Raw genomic sequence first — 18,704 nt, 5'->3', positions numbered from 1 at the left:
TTCGGTCTTCTTCGGCAACAGCACGGCCTGAATGTTGGGCAGCACACCACCCTGGGCGATGGTCACACCGGACAGCAGCTTGTTCAATTCCTCGTCGTTGCGGATGGCCAGCTGCAGATGACGCGGGATGATGCGCGTCTTCTTGTTGTCTCGTGCAGCGTTTCCTGCCAATTCCAACACTTCAGCGGCCAGGTACTCCATCACGGCAGCCAGATACACTGGTGCGCCGGCACCGACACGCTCGGCATAGTTGCCTTTGCGCAGCAGACGATGGATACGGCCAACTGGGAACTGCAGACCAGCACGGTTCGAGCGGGACTTTGCCTTTCCCTTCACTTTTCCTCCCTTTCCACGGCCAGACATGATGAAGGCTTGGGTTTCAGTTGAGTTCGTTGAGAGCGCGACGCGGCGATGTGCGATGCTTCGTAGCTTGTTCGTTTGTGCCAGAAAACGTTTTTTTTTTTTTTTTTTTTTAAAGTTAAAGAATTTATTGATGGATATCTTAGAATTAACATTATTAACATATTTTCGCGAGAATCAACTGAAATGTTTTTCAGCGCTCTTGTCGTTTTGTATGCCAAGAGGCAGTTCTTTTTGTTAATTAAATAATGATGTTGTATGCACTTAGGCTAATTGTTAGTTTAAACTTACAAACTAATTAACAACTTACGAACTAAAACAAACTACTATCTTAAAACTAGCTAACTACCTTATTCTCTAAATATTAGGTTTTTCACCTGCTGGTGTGTGGAAACCGCTGCTGAAGTCTGCAACCGGTTGATGATGTTGTCTGCTATTACGTCGAATGGTGCTGTGTTCGCTGCTTCGTAGAGCTCCTCAAGCCGTGTCCAGCTGGGAGCGTCCAGAATTAGTCGGAGGATTCTATTGCAGCTGGTTTGTATCTTCAGCAGGTTCGTCCTTGCACAGGTACGCCAGACAGGAATGCCGTACGTTGCTGTGGGCAGGACGATCTGTTTATAGATGGCTATCTTGTTGGATGGGTGTAACTTGGAGCGTCTGTTGATGAGTGGGTATAGCTTCCCCAATAGGATGAGCAAGCGGATGGATGTTTGCTTGGTGTGGTGATGGAACAGCATACGGTTGTCGATGGTGATCCCGAGGTATCGCACCGTCGTCTTCCACGGCAACCGGATGCTGTCGATGGTGATGTGATGGGTTTGGGGACTGATGAGCTGTTTTGACGGGCGATGGGGGATGATCATCGCCTGGGTCTTGGAGTGGTTGATTTTGATCTTCCAGCTGGAAGCATACTGTCCGATGATGGTCAGCGAACGTTGAGCGCAGCTTCTCAACTCTACCAACGTCCTACCCTTCGTCGCGATGGCCATGTCGTCTGCAAACAGGAACATGTCCGCACCGACGGGAAGGGTCGGTAGGTCCGCAGTGTACAGCAAATAGAGCAAAGGCCCCAATATGCTGCCCTGCGGAACACCGGCTGGTACTGTAGCAGCACCAGAGGCAGTTGAGGAGACGACGACCCGGAACGTCCGCTGTTGTAGATAGTTGTGCAGGATGTTCACCAGGTGAGCTGGAACCCCGAACCTGCATAACTTGTGGATGAGCCCGTTGTGCCACACGTTGTCGAACGCCTTCTCGATGTCCAGCAGGACGACAGCGGTGGATTTGGAAACTCGTTTGTTTCTATGGATGGTGTTCTTGAGCCGAAGAAGCTGTAGTGTGGAGGAATGGCCGGACCGGAAACCGAACTGCTCCGCTGGGATGAGTTGCCGCTCGTCGACTGCATCGCGAAGCCTCCAGTAAACCAATCTCTCGAAGAGTTTACCGGGAGCACTCAGCAGACTGATGGGTCGATAGCTTGCAGGCAGCGTCGGATCCTTCCCTGGCTTTAGGATCGGGATCACCTTAGCGCACTTCCAGGACTGTGGGAAATAGAAAAGTTGAAAGCAACGGTTATAGATATTTACCAGAAGTGATAGCGCCTTTGGTTGCAGTTTTTTCAAAAGAATGTTGAAGATGCCGTCGAAGCCGGGCGCCTTCATGTTCCTCATTCTCTTGACTGCAGCCTTCACTTCTGCTATGGTGGTTTGGTCTTCGGGTGGAAAGGGTGGGTCGTCCGCATCGAGTCGGTCAATCGTCGCAGCCACAGATGACTCATGTGGACTGGGCATCGACAGACCGATCTGGTGAGCACTGGCGAACTGGTGGGCAAGTGCATCGGACTTTTCTGCTGGTGTGTATGCCGTCTGGGTCGTGGCTATGGTGAGTGGTGGTACTGGTCTGGGTTTGGTGCGAAGGACTTTTGCAGTTTTCCAGAAGCTGGGTGCATGGGGAGGTAGCCTTTGGACCATACGCTCGAAGCTGTTGTTGCGGATCGTCTGTACTCGCTCGCGGATGATATGCATAAGCTGCGTGGCCTGGCGTTTCAGCAACAAGTCCCCAGTCCGCTGATACCGTCGCCTCAGCATATTACGTCTGGTGATGAGTGATCGCGTGTGGTCATCGAGAACGAGAATCTCACCACGCACACTCCTCTCCGGGACGCACTCCGCTTCAGCTGCTTTGACGGCACCCTCGAACCGGGCGATTGCTGCGTCAACGTCGGGTATCGCGGGACCAACGTCAGTGTTGTCGATAAGCTGGTCCACGGTTCTCCCAAAGCGAGCCCAGTCGGTGTGGCAGTAGTCCTTTCGCAGTAGAGGTGGATGTCGGGTTGCATTCAGATTCAGTTCCGTTAAGACCGGGAAGTGATCTGAGTTCAGCTCATCGATGGTTTGGGGTTTGCTGCAGATGAAATTAGAAAGGAAAATATCTATTATTGAATGGATACCTCGGTTGGGGATGTGTGTTGGAGCATCGGGGAACTGCACAACGAAATTCCCACGCTGCAACAGGTCCGCCAGGGCGATTCCGTTTGTGTTGCTCCGTACGTTGCCCCACAACTGGTGCCTGGCGTTGAGATCACCCCCAATGAGTGAACGGGCCGGATTGCTGGTGATGATGTGTAGCTCTTGTCGGAACGTAGCTCTCCGCGACAGGGTGCACTGCCGCGGACAGTAGACTGCCGTAAGCTGCAGTGGACCGGTGTCGGTATGGAGCTGGACGCCTATTGCTTCTATGGTGGTGGTGTTGTAGTGCGGGAGTAGTGTGTGCCGGATTCCACGTCGGATCGCTATGGCAACACCGCCGCCTCGGGAGGTGGTGCGATCCAGACGATGGATGGTGTAGTTGCCTAAGAAGAAACTCATCTCAGGCTTGAGATATGTTTCCACTATTAGCGCTGCATCGATGTTGTGCCGGACGAGGAAGTCACCGAGTGGAATTTGCTTAGTCCGGACGGACTGAGCATTCCATGTGATGACTCGCAGCGCCCGGTCAGTGAAGGAGCATCAATAGTTCTCCGATAACGGCGATTTGTTCTCCCTTGTTGCGGCAAAGGCGGATCTTCGGGAGCATTCTGCTAAATATAGCGAATAGCTCTTCCGGGCTAAACAGGTCTTCCGATGAAGTTGTGGCTGGAGTTGTGGTTGGTGTTGTAGCTGGTGTGTCTGGAGCGTTCTTGATGTCCTGCAGTCGCTTCGCAAGGTTGTATCTCGGTGCTGTGGATTGCAAGGAAGAAGAAGAGGTTGGTTTAGGTTGTGGTACTGTTGGGTTAGGTTGTGGGATGCGCGCTGCCGCAGGTCGGACGCTTGGAGTGGTTGGTGCTGACACAATCTGCGCAAAGCTTTTGGCCTTGGGAGCAGTGTGCAACACCGGAGGAGGAATGGAGTGTGGGAGTGTGGTTTGGATGGTGGCTAACGGTGGAAGCGCGTGCCACACGTTAGCTTTGGCTGGTGGAGGAGCAGAGTTTCGACCGTTGGCGCGCTGACGAATCTCAATGTATTTGGCCCGCTTTGGACACGACGGATCATCGGCGCGATGAGCAGCACCACAGTTCGAGCACTTTACTGTGCCCGAACCCGATGGACACTGCTCCGAGAGATGCTCCGCCGCGCAGATGGCACACCGAGGTTTAATTTGGCAATGGCGAGTACCATGCCCAAAAGCCTGACATCGATGGCATTGCGTCGGGCCTTTCTTCCCTCCGCGGTACGGCTCCCATCGCACGATGACTTGCTGGATTGACCGTACTGCCTCCAGCTTTTTTAGCGAGCATGTTCCTCGCTTGAAATGAACCAGGTACAACCTGGTTTGAATGCCCTCTGCGCGGCGCTTGATCTCGAACGCCTCCAAAACGTCGAGCTGGTGGATTTCCTTCAGTTCACAAACGATCTCCGCGAGGTCCGTTTCCGGAAGCCCACGAAGCACCGCCTTGAAGGGACGCATGTTTTTAGCGTCATGCGAAAAATATTCCGCATTCCGCTGCTGCAGGTAGTTAAGGACCTCCTGCTGTTCAGCAGGAGATCGAACGGTGATTGACGTGCCTACGCCGGAGATACGGAACTCTGGTGTGATTCCACGAGCCTGCAGTTCCGGACGCAGGACAGCTACTGGGAGTGACTTCACCGTGATCGGAGGCATTTTTGCCGCCGATACGGGAGCCGGAGCCGATGTACGCCCTGCAGGAACAGCGGGCGTAGCTGGTGTTGTGGAAGGCTTCGTTGTCGGGACTGCCTTCCGTTGTCGCCGGTTTACGGTGACAAATTGTGCCAGGTTATCCTCCTGCACGCTGGTGGATGAACGTGACTCCGTACTGTCCACGCTCATCGTATCGTCAGATTCCTCCGAAGAGGAAGAAACCACGCTCCTCGAGCGCTTGGACTCGGCCGAATCGGAGCTCGATCCTACCGAGTCTGGCTTCCTACTCCTCCTTCTACCACGCTTCGGCATAGCCGAAGTCGAAGCCGAAGCAGGCTACGAGGCTACACTCACGAACAGGCACAAGCGCAGCACACGAACACACACACAGGTACAAATACGATACACGGAGAATCACAGCACAGGTACAGTAGCACAACACGGGCACACCAAGAAGCACAGTCAAGTAGCAGGCACTAATCGCAGGCAGCATAACCACACTGGTCGAAGTCCAGGCACGGTATAATGCCAGAAAACGCGCCCTTTTCTCGTTTATATACCGGGAGAGAAAACGTCGGCAATCTCCTCTCTGGTTGCGCGCCTGTCACCTCAGTTCCAAATAAAAGCCGAATGAAGCGATTGGATCGGTATCAAACGCGTTTCTACTCTCCGACAGTTGGCATCGTACCCGTCGTAAGCTAGCGAAATGGCACCGAAAACCAGTGGAAAGGCTGCGAAGAAATCTGGCAAGGCCCAGAAAAACATCTCCAAGTCGGACAAGAAGAAGAAAAGGAAGACCCGCAAGGAGAGCTACGCTATCTACATCTACAAGGTGTTGAAGCAGGTCCACCCGGACACCGGTATTTCCTCGAAGGCGATGAGCATCATGAACAGTTTCGTGAACGACATCTTCGAGCGCATCGCTGCCGAAGCGTCCCGCCTGGCGCACTACAACAAGCGCTCGACGATCACGTCCCGCGAAATCCAAACCGCCGTCCGCCTGCTGCTGCCCGGTGAGCTGGCCAAGCACGCCGTCTCCGAAGGAACCAAGGCAGTCACCAAGTACACCAGCTCGAAGTAATTCTCGACGGACGGGGGAAGCTCATCCATCTATCCATCCAACCAACCGGTCCTTTTCAGGACCACAATACGCATCTGTCGAAAAGAATTTGTCCCAACCCAACCCTCCATCATCAAATGTAACCAACTAATTCCAGTCGCGCAATATTCAAGTTGCGCAATAGAATCGCGGTAGACAGCCACTTTAGGGCATTTCCTAGCGTTCCCAGGTAACAAAATCGTCTATCTCGCTCTATCTAAGCAAAAAGTAAACCTACCAAAGCGAGAAAGGATGATGATTTTCTAACCTGGGTTTCTCCAACGGAGAGCAGCATTTTGTATCGTTCATTTACTCATCCTTTTGCTTGCCTGAGACATTACTTGTGTTTATGAATATTATTCATGTTTGTATGTACTTAATGCATATATGTTTGTGATGAATGCAGTGCAGAATTATGCTAAAACGTTTTCGTACAAACAATTATGAACTATCAGTTTTGAAACATTAGCGTACATCGGAGAATTGCTGCATTGTGGTAAACATTGATGACAATCATGACTTCCTGGCTTGACCTGAAAATAGAAATTCATATGTGGTGTGGCGTCGCGTACCACTCAACCAAGCAAAGCTATTCTCTAGGCTCCGATGCCAACAACACGCGCGCATCGAGTACTCCATGCAACATTTTTCTAACCAACAAAATGAATCGACATGATTGGAAGGAGGATGATTTCAACATTACTCTTTTGCTCAACATTTCTGGTGGTCCTGAGAAGGACCGTTTTTGTTTGCGGCGAGACTGCCGCTCGAGGGACAGCGACGACTTAGGCACGCTCTCCACGGATGCGACGGGCCAGCTGGATGTCTTTCGGCATGATGGTGACGCGCTTCGCGTGGATGGCGCACAGGTTGGTGTCCTCGAACAGGCCGACAAGGTACGCCTCGCTGGCTTCCTGCAGGGCCATCACGGCCGAGCTCTGGAAACGCAGGTCGGTCTTGAAGTCTTGCGCAATTTCACGAACCAGACGCTGGAAGGGCAGCTTGCGGATGAGCAGCTCGGTCGACTTCTGGTAGCGACGGATTTCACGCAGGGCTACGGTTCCCGGACGGTAACGATGCGGCTTCTTCACTCCTCCGGTGGCCGGAGCACTCTTGCGAGCGGCCTTGGTGGCCAGTTGCTTGCGCGGGGCCTTGCCTCCGGTCGATTTACGGGCAGTTTGCTTCGTACGGGCCATTGTACACTGTTGGCCGAGGGTAGCGGGACGTGAGCGTGTCTTTCTCGATGCGAAGTGGCTTCTGAAATAGAGTTTCACGATTTCCGACGCCCCTTTTATAAGATCGCTCGGCCTGCACACATGCACACTTCCTCGCAGCGAGCGTACGACAGAGGGTACGCATGTGTTGGTGTGGCCTAAAGTGTATATACTGGCGCGGTCTCGCGCCGAGAGCATTTATTGTGCATTGTGAACCTGAACCTTACGGATCAAAATGACTGGACGCGGAAAGGGAGGCAAAGGTCTGGGCAAAGGAGGAGCCAAGCGTCATCGCAAAGTGCTGCGCGATAACATCCAGGGAATCACCAAGCCAGCTATCCGTCGTCTGGCCCGCCGTGGAGGAGTGAAGCGTATCTCTGGCCTGATTTACGAGGAAACTCGTGGCGTGCTGAAGGTATTCCTGGAGAACGTGATCCGTGATGCGGTCACCTACACCGAACACGCCAAGCGCAAGACCGTCACAGCGATGGACGTCGTGTACGCGCTGAAGCGTCAAGGTCGCACTCTGTACGGTTTCGGAGGTTAAGCCCGACGACCCCGCCAGCCAGCGAACACAGCTGTTGCCAGCTCATCTCAACGGTCCTTTTCAGGACCACAATCCGTTAGCGTTGCTTAAAATGCCTACATTTTACAACTTTGATTGATGGTTGGTTTGAAAATATTGAGAATTATTTTAAGTGATCATTGGTGTTCGTTTGCGGTGATTCGAATATCGAACAGAACCAGTGTTCAGGCATGCTCAAAGAGAGACGCCATCTAGTGCAGACGCTGAGATACGGTACCACAGGGTGTTTTTTTTTTTTTTTTTAATTTCGTAGCAACGTACGGAACTGTCCATGAAGTGAGACGAGCAACACGCGCAGGTCCCTTCCCGATTGTGATCAGTGAAAATCAAACATATGTATAGTGTCATAAAAAAGCAGCATCGAAAAGCCTGCCGTCGCACACGCAAGGATCGAGAGAAACGTTACGAAGTGTTGGTAGAAACGCTCTCTTTTTGTGTGATTTCTCTGGCGAAGCTTTCGCTACGCTCATGCGTCTCGCGATATGCTATCTTATAAAATAGCTGATTCCTCTGTTGCCCGCACAAATGCAGTTCGTGACCAAGGCCTGCTTCGCACAGATTAAGTGCGAAATCTCAGTACTGTACAATTGTCCGGCCGATCCTAGAATTCGAAAGCCTCATGTGGACTCGTTCACAACAACATATTATTAACAGGATAGAATCATTTCAGTATAAGTGTTTGCGCGCATCGCGTATGCAATCTCCATCAGGATGCTCTACTGCTCCTTAGTTCGATCGGTGCTGCCCAAGCGCCACACATTGCTTAAACGACTGGAAAACAGAAACTCCACTTAAAAACAAAATGACGCGCCCGACCTTTTACCCGACGTTTAATGCGTGCGCGCCTTTTCGCCTCGAGGACGCGTTTATTTAGACCAACGACGACGGTTTCAGACGATAAGTGTCATCGTTTTTTTTTAAACTATGTCGTCGCCTATGAACATGCACATTGTAATATTATTGTACCGGCACCAGTGATGGCACCGACGTACGCGTTGTACAAACAACCAGATCACTCCCATTGCCACTCCTTTTGCCACCGCCGCCGTCGTTTTTAGTCCCCCGTGGGGGTAGTTGTGAAAAAATCCCAACTCTTCTGGGTGGTGGTTGGTGAAGTTTGTGAAGCAATTTTATTCGATCCTTCGATACAATCTCAAAACTGTGTACTATTATCAGACCAAACCCTGTGTGTTGTGTTGTTCACGGGCAAGGCTGGTCCCTGGAATATGGAATGGGAATGCGAATGGAACGAAAACAAAACTAGCATAAGATAGAAATAAAACAACATTTCTATTGGGGCAATTTTGAAACAGTCCCAAGATACGATTTGGGCATCGAGTCGCTGAACCAGCGAAATTGGCTCCGGGTACACACAATAGGACCGGGGTGTAAATCCCATCCAGACCGCCTAGGGGCGTACATAGGGCTGACTACTTTGCTACGGGTACAATCAAGTCACAGAAAGCCAGAAATGGCAAGCCAAGACCGCTCGAGGTTGTAATGCCTGGGAAGAAGAAGAAATTATTTGGCCGCTGCTTGACGTGTAGAGGATTGCCGAACCCGTTTTGGCGCCTATTCGCCGAGTCTTTTATCAAAAAGATTGTATGGAATGGAAATACATGTGCAGTCGGTCGGGTCGAGAAACAGCGTAGAATTTGTTTAATTAAGAAAGCCTCATATCCTCAGTCCTGTCCGTGTGGGAGGGTTAATTCCTACCTGTACAAGGTTTGCTGTTTTAATTTTTATGGGATGTTTTGGCTACCCTGCACTGAAGGTCAGGCGGATGCGGATCAGATTAATGAGGCTGTGTGTCAGCTTCTACTTCATCGCGCATGCGTTACCTGAGACAGGCTGGCAGGCTGGGTGGGATACTTGAGCGTTCTCCATGCAGATTTTCGAAGGTACGGTTAGGGAGGGAACAGGAATGGTTCAACATATTCTTTAGCAATACGATTTGTCGCCCTGAAAAGGACGGTTTTTGGTGGAGCAGCTGGTGGCTGGCTAGTGAGCTTAGGCCTTCTTTTCGGTCTTCTTCGGCAACAGCACGGCCTGAATGTTGGGCAGCACACCACCCTGGGCGATGGTCACACCGGACAGCAGCTTGTTCAATTCCTCGTCGTTGCGGATGGCCAGCTGCAGATGACGCGGGATGATGCGCGTCTTCTTGTTGTCTCGTGCAGCGTTTCCTGCCAATTCCAACACTTCAGCGGCCAGGTACTCCATCACGGCAGCCAGATACACTGGTGCGCCGGCACCGACACGCTCGGCATAGTTGCCTTTGCGCAGCAGACGATGGATACGGCCAACTGGGAACTGCAGACCAGCACGGTTCGAGCGGGACTTTGCCTTTCCCTTCACTTTTCCTCCCTTTCCACGGCCAGACATGATGAAGGCTTGGGTTTCAGTTGAGTTCGTTGAGAGCGCGACGCGGCGATGTGCGATGCTTCGTAGCTTGTTCGTTTGTGCCAGAAAACGCGCCCTTTTCTCGTTTATATACCGGGAGAGAAAACGTCGGCAATCTCCTCTCTGGTTGCGCGCCTGTCACCTCAGTTCCAAATAAAAGCCGAATGAAGCGATTGGATCGGTATCAAACGCGTTTCTACTCTCCGACAGTTGGCATCGTACCCGTCGTAAGCTAGCGAAATGGCACCGAAAACCAGTGGAAAGGCTGCGAAGAAATCTGGCAAGGCCCAGAAAAACATCTCCAAGTCGGACAAGAAGAAGAAAAGGAAGACCCGCAAGGAGAGCTACGCTATCTACATCTACAAGGTGTTGAAGCAGGTCCACCCGGACACCGGTATTTCCTCGAAGGCGATGAGCATCATGAACAGTTTCGTGAACGACATCTTCGAGCGCATCGCTGCCGAAGCGTCCCGCCTGGCGCACTACAACAAGCGCTCGACGATCACGTCCCGCGAAATCCAAACCGCCGTCCGCCTGCTGCTGCCCGGTGAGCTGGCCAAGCACGCCGTCTCCGAAGGAACCAAGGCAGTCACCAAGTACACCAGCTCGAAGTAATTCTCGACGGACGGGGGAAGCTCATCCATCTATCCATCCAACCAACCGGTCCTTTTCAGGACCACAATACGCATCTGTCGAAAAGAATTTGTCCCAACCCAACCCTCCATCATCAAATGTAACCAACTAATTCCAGTCGCGCAATATTCAAGTTGCGCAATAGAATCGCGGTAGACAGCCACTTTAGGGCATTTCCTAGCGTTCCCAGGTAACAAAATCGTCTATCTCGCTCTATCTAAGCAAAAAGTAAACCTACCAAAGCGAGAAAGGATGATGATTTTCTAACCTGGGTTTCTCCAACGGAGAGCAGCATTTTGTATCGTTCATTTACTCATCCTTTTGCTTGCCTGAGACATTACTTGTGTTTATGAATATTATTCATGTTTGTATGTACTTAATGCATATATGTTTGTGATGAATGCAGTGCAGAATTATGCTAAAACGTTTTCGTACAAACAATTATGAACTATCAGTTTTGAAACATTAGCGTACATCGGAGAATTGCTGCATTGTGGTAAACATTGATGACAATCATGACTTCCTGGCTTGACCTGAAAATAGAAATTCATATGTGGTGTGGCGTCGCGTACCACTCAACCAAGCAAAGCTATTCTCTAGGCTCCGATGCCAACAACACGCGCGCATCGAGTACTCCATGCAACATTTTTCTAACCAACAAAATGAATCGACATGATTGGAAGGAGGATGATTTCAACATTACTCTTTTGCTCAACATTTCTGGTGGTCCTGAGAAGGACCGTTTTTGTTTGCGGCGAGACTGCCGCTCGAGGGACAGCGACGACTTAGGCACGCTCTCCACGGATGCGACGGGCCAGCTGGATGTCTTTCGGCATGATGGTGACGCGCTTCGCGTGGATGGCGCACAGGTTGGTGTCCTCGAACAGGCCGACAAGGTACGCCTCGCTGGCTTCCTGCAGGGCCATCACGGCCGAGCTCTGGAAACGCAGGTCGGTCTTGAAGTCTTGCGCAATTTCACGAACCAGACGCTGGAAGGGCAGCTTGCGGATGAGCAGCTCGGTCGACTTCTGGTAGCGACGGATTTCACGCAGGGCTACGGTTCCCGGACGGTAACGATGCGGCTTCTTCACTCCTCCGGTGGCCGGAGCACTCTTGCGAGCGGCCTTGGTGGCCAGCTGCTTGCGCGGGGCCTTGCCTCCGGTCGATTTACGGGCAGTTTGCTTCGTACGGGCCATTGTACACTGTTGGCTGAGGGTAGCGGGACGTGAGCGTGTCTTTCTCGATGCGAAGTGGCTTCTGAAATAGAGTTTCACGATTTTTTTTTTTTTTTGAAGAATCACAAAATGTTTGATTTTATTTCAAATTTGATTAAATCGCAGCAACTTTTACAAAGGTTTGCTTATGTCTAGATATCCTGCCTCAATAGGTGTTTATGCTAGTTTTTATGGTTTCCATTTTTATGTTGGTGTAAGGTTAGACCTTAATTGTGTTTTGAAGCGATAACAGCTTATGAGGTGGAAGGAAGCCTTCTTGGAGGAAATAGATCCTAATATTTTAAGTAAAAGATAATGATATTTTAACGCTACACTTAACCTACCCTACTACTAACTTAACTTATACTAGGAGAGAACATTTCAATATTAACTATTTACACTATATACACATGTTCACAGAAACAAACTCCTGATTACTTGTTCATCGGAAATGAGACTGTGCTGGCGCAGACGATCCTTAACAGCTTGCACACTTTCGCAAACTGTGGGACATCCTGTTTCCTCGTGGAGCGCTCTGGTAGAGTGCCTAATGGGTAGACCCATGATCATTTTCAGCACCTTGTTCTGTGCTCTTTGTATAGCCTGCATGTTTGTGGCAGAACATCTGCTCCAAACATTGCATCCATACATTATTGCAGGTGAAATAATCTGCCGGAAAACCGTTAACCTGTTTTCCAATGATAGGCTCGATTGCCTTTTTATGAGAGGATAGAGTTTTTTAATCAATGCTACAACCTTCATTTTGACGTGCTGGACATGGTCTTTAAAGTTTAGTCGTTGATCAAAATAAACACCCAGGTACCGTGCTTTGGTGGCCCAGGGAATGATGGTGTTATTAGATCTTATGTTTCCCAACTTCCGTTCGAGGCTTTCAGCTCTCATATTAGGGCGATACGGAACCACCAAAGCCTGGGTTTTTGAGTGGTTCACAACTATTTTCCACTCGTGTAGGTATTTAACATAGGTGTCAAAACCTCTTTGCAATCCACTGCGTAAGTGGCACAGCACCCGTCCACAGTGGATTATGGCTGTATCATCCGCATATAATGCAAGGCATGTTCCCCTATCGAGCTGAGGAACGTCGGCAGTAAAACAGTTATATAAGAGGGGGCCAAGAACGCTCCCCTGAGGTACTCCAGCGCAATTTACAAAAGGATCGGAATGTACAGACCCAATGTAAACTGCCGACGTACGAGATCTAAGGTAGCTTTGGACAATCCTCACCAAATATGTAGGAAAGCCCTGAAGCATTAGCTTATGTAGCAGTCCATCGTGCCAAACGCTGTCAAACGCCTTCTCGATGTCGAGAAAAGCCATAGCAGTGGATTTGCCACAGCGTTTGGCTTTGTCGACAACATTCAAGACACGCTGGAGCTGCTGCATCGCCGAGTGCCGTCTCCGAAACCCGAATTGAACCTCGGTGATGTTGTGGCTGGATTCGCAGTGCGCTTCCATTCGGGTGTGTATGATCCTCTCGAATGCTTTGCTGACCACACTAAGCAAAGAGATAGGCCTATAGCTTGTTCCCAAGCATGGGTCCTTCCCCGGCTTCGCAACTGGGACAATCTTGGAATGTTTCCACATTTGTGGAAAGTATCCCAGTTCCAAGCACCTGTTGAAAACACTGGTCAGCAAGGTGACAGCGCTTGAACCTACATGTTTCAGCATGATGTTGAAGATGCCATCAACACCGGGGGCCTTGAAGCCAGCACTGTACTTGATGACATCCTGTACCTCCCCGCAAGTAACCCGGTGGATATCGGCCGGATCAAGGGAAGTAAAGGCAAGGTTTTCTATGCTTAGGTTAACAGTGTCCTCAAAAGGACTACTGTTAGAATCGCTAATCCTATGCGCTCGAGCAAAGTGAGAGGCCAGGGAATCCGCCTTTTCTTTTGGAGTAAAGCTCATGGTGTTACTTTGCTTAAGGACTGGGATAGGTCTTCGTCTATCCTTAAGCACTTTACTCATTCGCCAGAAGGGCCTTGAGCTTTTAGGAAAACTACTAATACGCTTTTCGAATGCCAGATTACGCGCTTCTCGCAATCTGGTTTCCACGAACCTAGCTAGCCTCCTAAAACCGCAGTAATACGCTCTATTACCCGTTCTTTGGAACAGTCGCCGCACCGAGTTTTTCAACGCTATGTAACGTTTCGTTTCCGCATCCAACTCTTGCACCTTAGCGCGGACCTGAACAGTTGGAACCGAACGCACTTCGGCTTCTTTCAACATACTTACAAAGCTGGTAAGTGCCGCGTCGATGTCGTCAACCGTCTCGAGAAGAGGATTGCCATCCACATGCTCTTCCATGTAGCGTTGGAAGCAAGGCCAGTTTGCCTCACGATAATTGCGCCGCTGCCTTATGGCTTGCGTCCCCGAAACATTGATGTTCATTGTCACCGGCAGATGGTCCGATGTTAAGGCCGTGACCGAATCAGGAACGTCGACACAGTCCGCCATGTTGGTGAGGAAGATGTCCAGCGTTGAGTTATACCGGCCGTTCTGGAACGTGGGCTGGAACGGATAGATCACCTCGTAAAGGCCAGCTTGTGCATCCTCCCAGAGCGTGGTACCGTTTTTATTGGCACGTGTGTTGCCCCACTGCTGATGGCGAGCGTTCAGATCCCCGGCGATGATATATTTCCCGGATGTGCGAGTGAGGGTGCGGAAATCTCTTTTCAGCATATTGGTGGAGCCATCTGCATCACGACTTTGTATCGAGCAATAGGCGGCGATGAATCGAAAGTGTCCCTGGGTTGACTGGACTTCTATGCCTACTGCTTCAATAACATGGGTGCCAGGAAGGGGAAGTATGCGGAACACTAAAGAGCGATGGACAGCAATCAGTACTCCCCCTTTTGGATGGTCTTGTCTATCTAAGCGTATGATGGTATGCTCAGGGAGATAGAAAGACTTCTCTGGACTCAGGTGCGTCTCCGTTAAGGCGAGCAGGTCAATTTTCTCGTTCTTGAGAAAATGTATTAGTTCCAATCTTTTGGGCAAGACGGAACGAGCATTCCACGTAGCGCATTTAAGCATCGCAATGCATAGTGGTGATGAATTCGACCATTTTTGTTAACACTTGGTCTTTCGGGCATATCTTTACTATGCGCTTATATTCCATCCAGAGACGAACAATGTCGTGGAATTGAGCTCTTTCATCTGCTTCTTCTTTTTCCGTCAGACTGGCTCGCAATTTATCAAGTTTATCTTGAGCTGGCTGGTGGTATCGTTTTGACACTGCTTGCACATTAACAGTAGCGGGGACTTTTATGGCGGTCTTATGCTTCCCACTTGGGATCAACTCACCCTGAGCAGATGTGTTCAAGATGGTATCATGTGAGGCTGACGATTGAACTTCTTGCTGCTGTTGCTGCTGTTGCTGTCGCTGCAGTCGCTGCTGCTGCTGCTGTTGACGCTGCTGCTGTTGTTGTTGCTGCTGCTGCTGCTGTTGCTGGTCCTGCTGCTGGTGCTGATGCTGCTGCTGCTGAACCGTCTGCTGCTGTTGCTGGTGCTGAACTGTCTGATGTTGCTGTTGCACATGCTGCTGTCGACTTGGACATCCTGGACAGGAGCACAGATGTTGAGTGCCATGTCCAATCCAAGGTAAAGGTTGGCTCCAAGCAGATGTTTTGGGCTGTGGTGCAGATATCCAGCGTGTTGGTGCTGGTGTGGAGGCTTTGGACATGCTGTGCTTTTTGGCATAGGCAAGCCTTGCCGGACAGTTCTTATTGTGGGGGCTATGGTTCCCCTTACAATTGGCACATCGACGCTGATCCTCCAACTCAACTGCACACTGAGTGGTCTTGTGGTTACCTCCACATTTCGCGCATCTGGTAGTCATTGCACAATTGTTGGCAGCATGTCCAAAGTGCAGGCATTTCACACATTGCAACACATCGCTACGCCTTGGTTGATATCTCTCCCACTTCACGCTGGTGAAGTTTAGATGGGATATTTTCTGCAGTTCCACCAGGGAGGTGATGCCTTTCGGGAAGGATACTATGAACATTTTGGAAGTCAATGCTCGGCTCTCTCCCGTCCTCATTTCACGCACTAGCGTTGGTTGTAGATTAAACGCTTTCAGCATTTCTTCTACATGATCTGCAGATCCAAAGCGCAGACCTTTCAGGACTACCTGATACGGTTTGTCCGACTTGAAATCGTGAGAGTAGAACTCACGCTTGAATCCACAAATCATGGATTTTACCGCTTCATGATCGGAGCGAGAGCCACAGACGACGCGACAGAAGTTGCCTGCAGTAAAGGTGAAGGAGGCTTTTATCTCTCCTTTTATCGTTGCATTGCAGAGGGATAGATATTCCTCTTCAGATAGTCCCTGGACCATAATAGGAGGGATTTTTTCCTTCAGCGCGGGAGAGCTCTCTGGAGAGATTTCTTCATTGTCATCATTGATGATGTTCATTGCTACTTCATCAGCAGCGGCAGGCGTCACTTGAATCTCAGCCTTTTTCATGGCTGCCATAGTAGCAGCAACATTGCGTGACGCGACACGCTTGCGACCATTTCCCATGGTCTCTTTTTCTTCTTCTCCCAAGGCTTTGGGATAATCCGCTCTCTTTCTTTTCCCGGCTTTAAGCTGGCCAGCTTGCGAACCTACCGTCCGCCAAGCCGCCATATAGTTGGTGATACTACACTACAACTTTGAAACTGTTAAACGTGAGAGCACATACACTGTGCCACTAATCACTCTCACTACTCTCTCACGGTAATAAGCAAATGTCTCTCACTGTCAGCAGATACGCGCACGTGTTGCTTCGGCAACGGACAAAACGAGACTGATCAATAGAGTTTCACGACTTCCGACGCCCCTTTTATAAGATCGCTCGGCCTGCACACATGCACACTTCCTCGCAGCGAGCGTACGACAGAGAGTACGCATGTGTTGGTGTGGCCTAAAGTGTATATAATGGCGCGGTCTCGCGCCGAGAGCATTAATTGTGCATTGTGAACCTGAACCTTACGGATCAAAATGACTGGACGCGGAAAGGGAGGCAAAGGTCTGGGCAAAGGAGGAGCCAAGCGTCATCGCAAAGTGCTGCGCGATAACATCCAGGGAATCACCAAGCCAGCTATCCGTCGTCTGGCCCGCCGTGGAGGAGTGAAGCGTATCTCTGGCCTGATTTACGAGGAAACTCGTGGCGTGCTGAAGGTATTCCTGGAGAACGTGATCCGTGATGCGGTCACCTACACCGAACACGCCAAGCGCAAGACCGTCACAGCGATGGACGTCGTGTACGCGCTGAAGCGTCAAGGTCGCACTCTGTACGGTTTCGGAGGTTAAGCCCGACGACCCCGCCAGCCAGCGAACACAGCTGTTGCCAGCTCATCTCAACGGTCCTTTTCAGGACCACAATCCGTTAGCGTTGCCTAAAATGCCTACATTTTACAACTTTGATCGATGGTTGGTTTGAAAATATTGAGAATTATTTTAAGTGATCATTGGTGTTCGTTTGCGGTGATTCGAATATCGAACAGAACCAGTGTTCAGGCATGCTCAAAGAGAGACGCCATCTAGTGCAGACGCTGAGACACGGTACCACAGGGTTTTTTTTTAATTTCGTAGCAACGTACGGAACTGTCCATGAAGTGAGACGAGCAACACGCGCAGGTCCCTTCCCGATTGTGATCAGTGAAAATCAAACATATGTATAGTGTCATAAAAAAGCAGCATCGAAAAGCCTGCCGTCGCACACGCAAGGATCGAGAGAAACGTTACGAAGTGTTGGTAGAAACGCTCTCTTTTTGTGTGATTTCTCTGGCGAAGCTTTCGCTACGCTCATGCGTCTCGCGATATGCTATCTTATAAAATAGCTGATTCCTCTGTTGCCCGCACAAATGCAGTTCGTGACCAAGGCCTGCTTCGCACAGATTAAGTGCGAAATCTCAGTACTGTACAATTGTCCGGCCGATCCTAGAATTCGAAAGCCTCATGTGGACTCGTTCACAACAACATATTATTAACAGGATAGAATCATTTCAGTATAAGTGTTTGCGCGCATCGCGTATGCAATCTCCATCAGGATGCTCTACTGCTCCTTAGTTCGATCGGTGCTGCCCAAGCGCCACACATTGCTTAAACGACTGGAAAACAGAAACTCCACTTAAAAACAAAATGACGCGCCCGACCTTTTACCCGACGTTTAATGCGTGCGCGCCTTTTCGCCTCGAGGACGCGTTTATTTAGACCAACGACGACGGTTTCAGACGATAAGTGTCATCGTTTTTTTTTAAACTATGTCGTCGCCTATGAACATGCACATTGTAATATTATTGTACCGGCACCAGTGATGGCACCGACGTACGCGTTGTACAAACAACCAGATCACTCCCATTGCCACTCCTTTTGCCACCGCCGCCGTCGTTTTTAGTCCCCCGTGGGGGTAGTTGTGAAAAAATCACAACTCTTCTGGGTGGTGGCTGGTGAAGTTTGTGACGCAATTTTATTCGATCCTTCGACACAATCGCAAAACTGTGTACTTTTATCAGACCAAACCCTGTGTGTTGTGTTGTTCACGGGCAAGGCTGGTCCCTGGAATGCGGGATGGGAATGCGAATGGGAAGAAAACAAAACTAGCATAAGATAAAAATAAAACTACATTTCTACTGGGGCAAATTTGAAACATTTCAAGATACGATTTGGGCATCGAGTCGCTGAACCAGCGAAATTGGCTCCGGGTACACACAATAGGACCGGGGTTTAGATCCCATCCAGACCGCCTAGGGGCGTACAACGTTCTGACTACTTTGCTACGGGTACAATCAAGTCACAGAAAGCCAGAAATGGCAGGCCAAGACCGCTCGAGCTTGTAATGCCTGGGAAGAAGAAGAAATTATTTGTTGCGGGACTACCGAACTAAACTTGTATGTCCCAACCAGGCCGCTGCTTGACGTGTAGAGGATTGCCGAACCCGTTTTGGCGCCTATTCGCCGAGTCTTTTATCAAAAAGATTGTATGGAATGGAAATACATGTGCAGTCGGTCGGGTCGAGAAACAGCGTAGAATTTGTTTAATTAAG

Source organism: Anopheles stephensi, unplaced genomic scaffold (genome assembly GCF_013141755.1).
Source record: "Anopheles stephensi strain Indian unplaced genomic scaffold, UCI_ANSTEP_V1.0 ucontig302, whole genome shotgun sequence".
Classification (NCBI taxonomy): domain Eukaryota; kingdom Metazoa; phylum Arthropoda; class Insecta; order Diptera; family Culicidae; genus Anopheles; species Anopheles stephensi.
Note: the sequence above shows the minus strand (reverse complement) of the source record.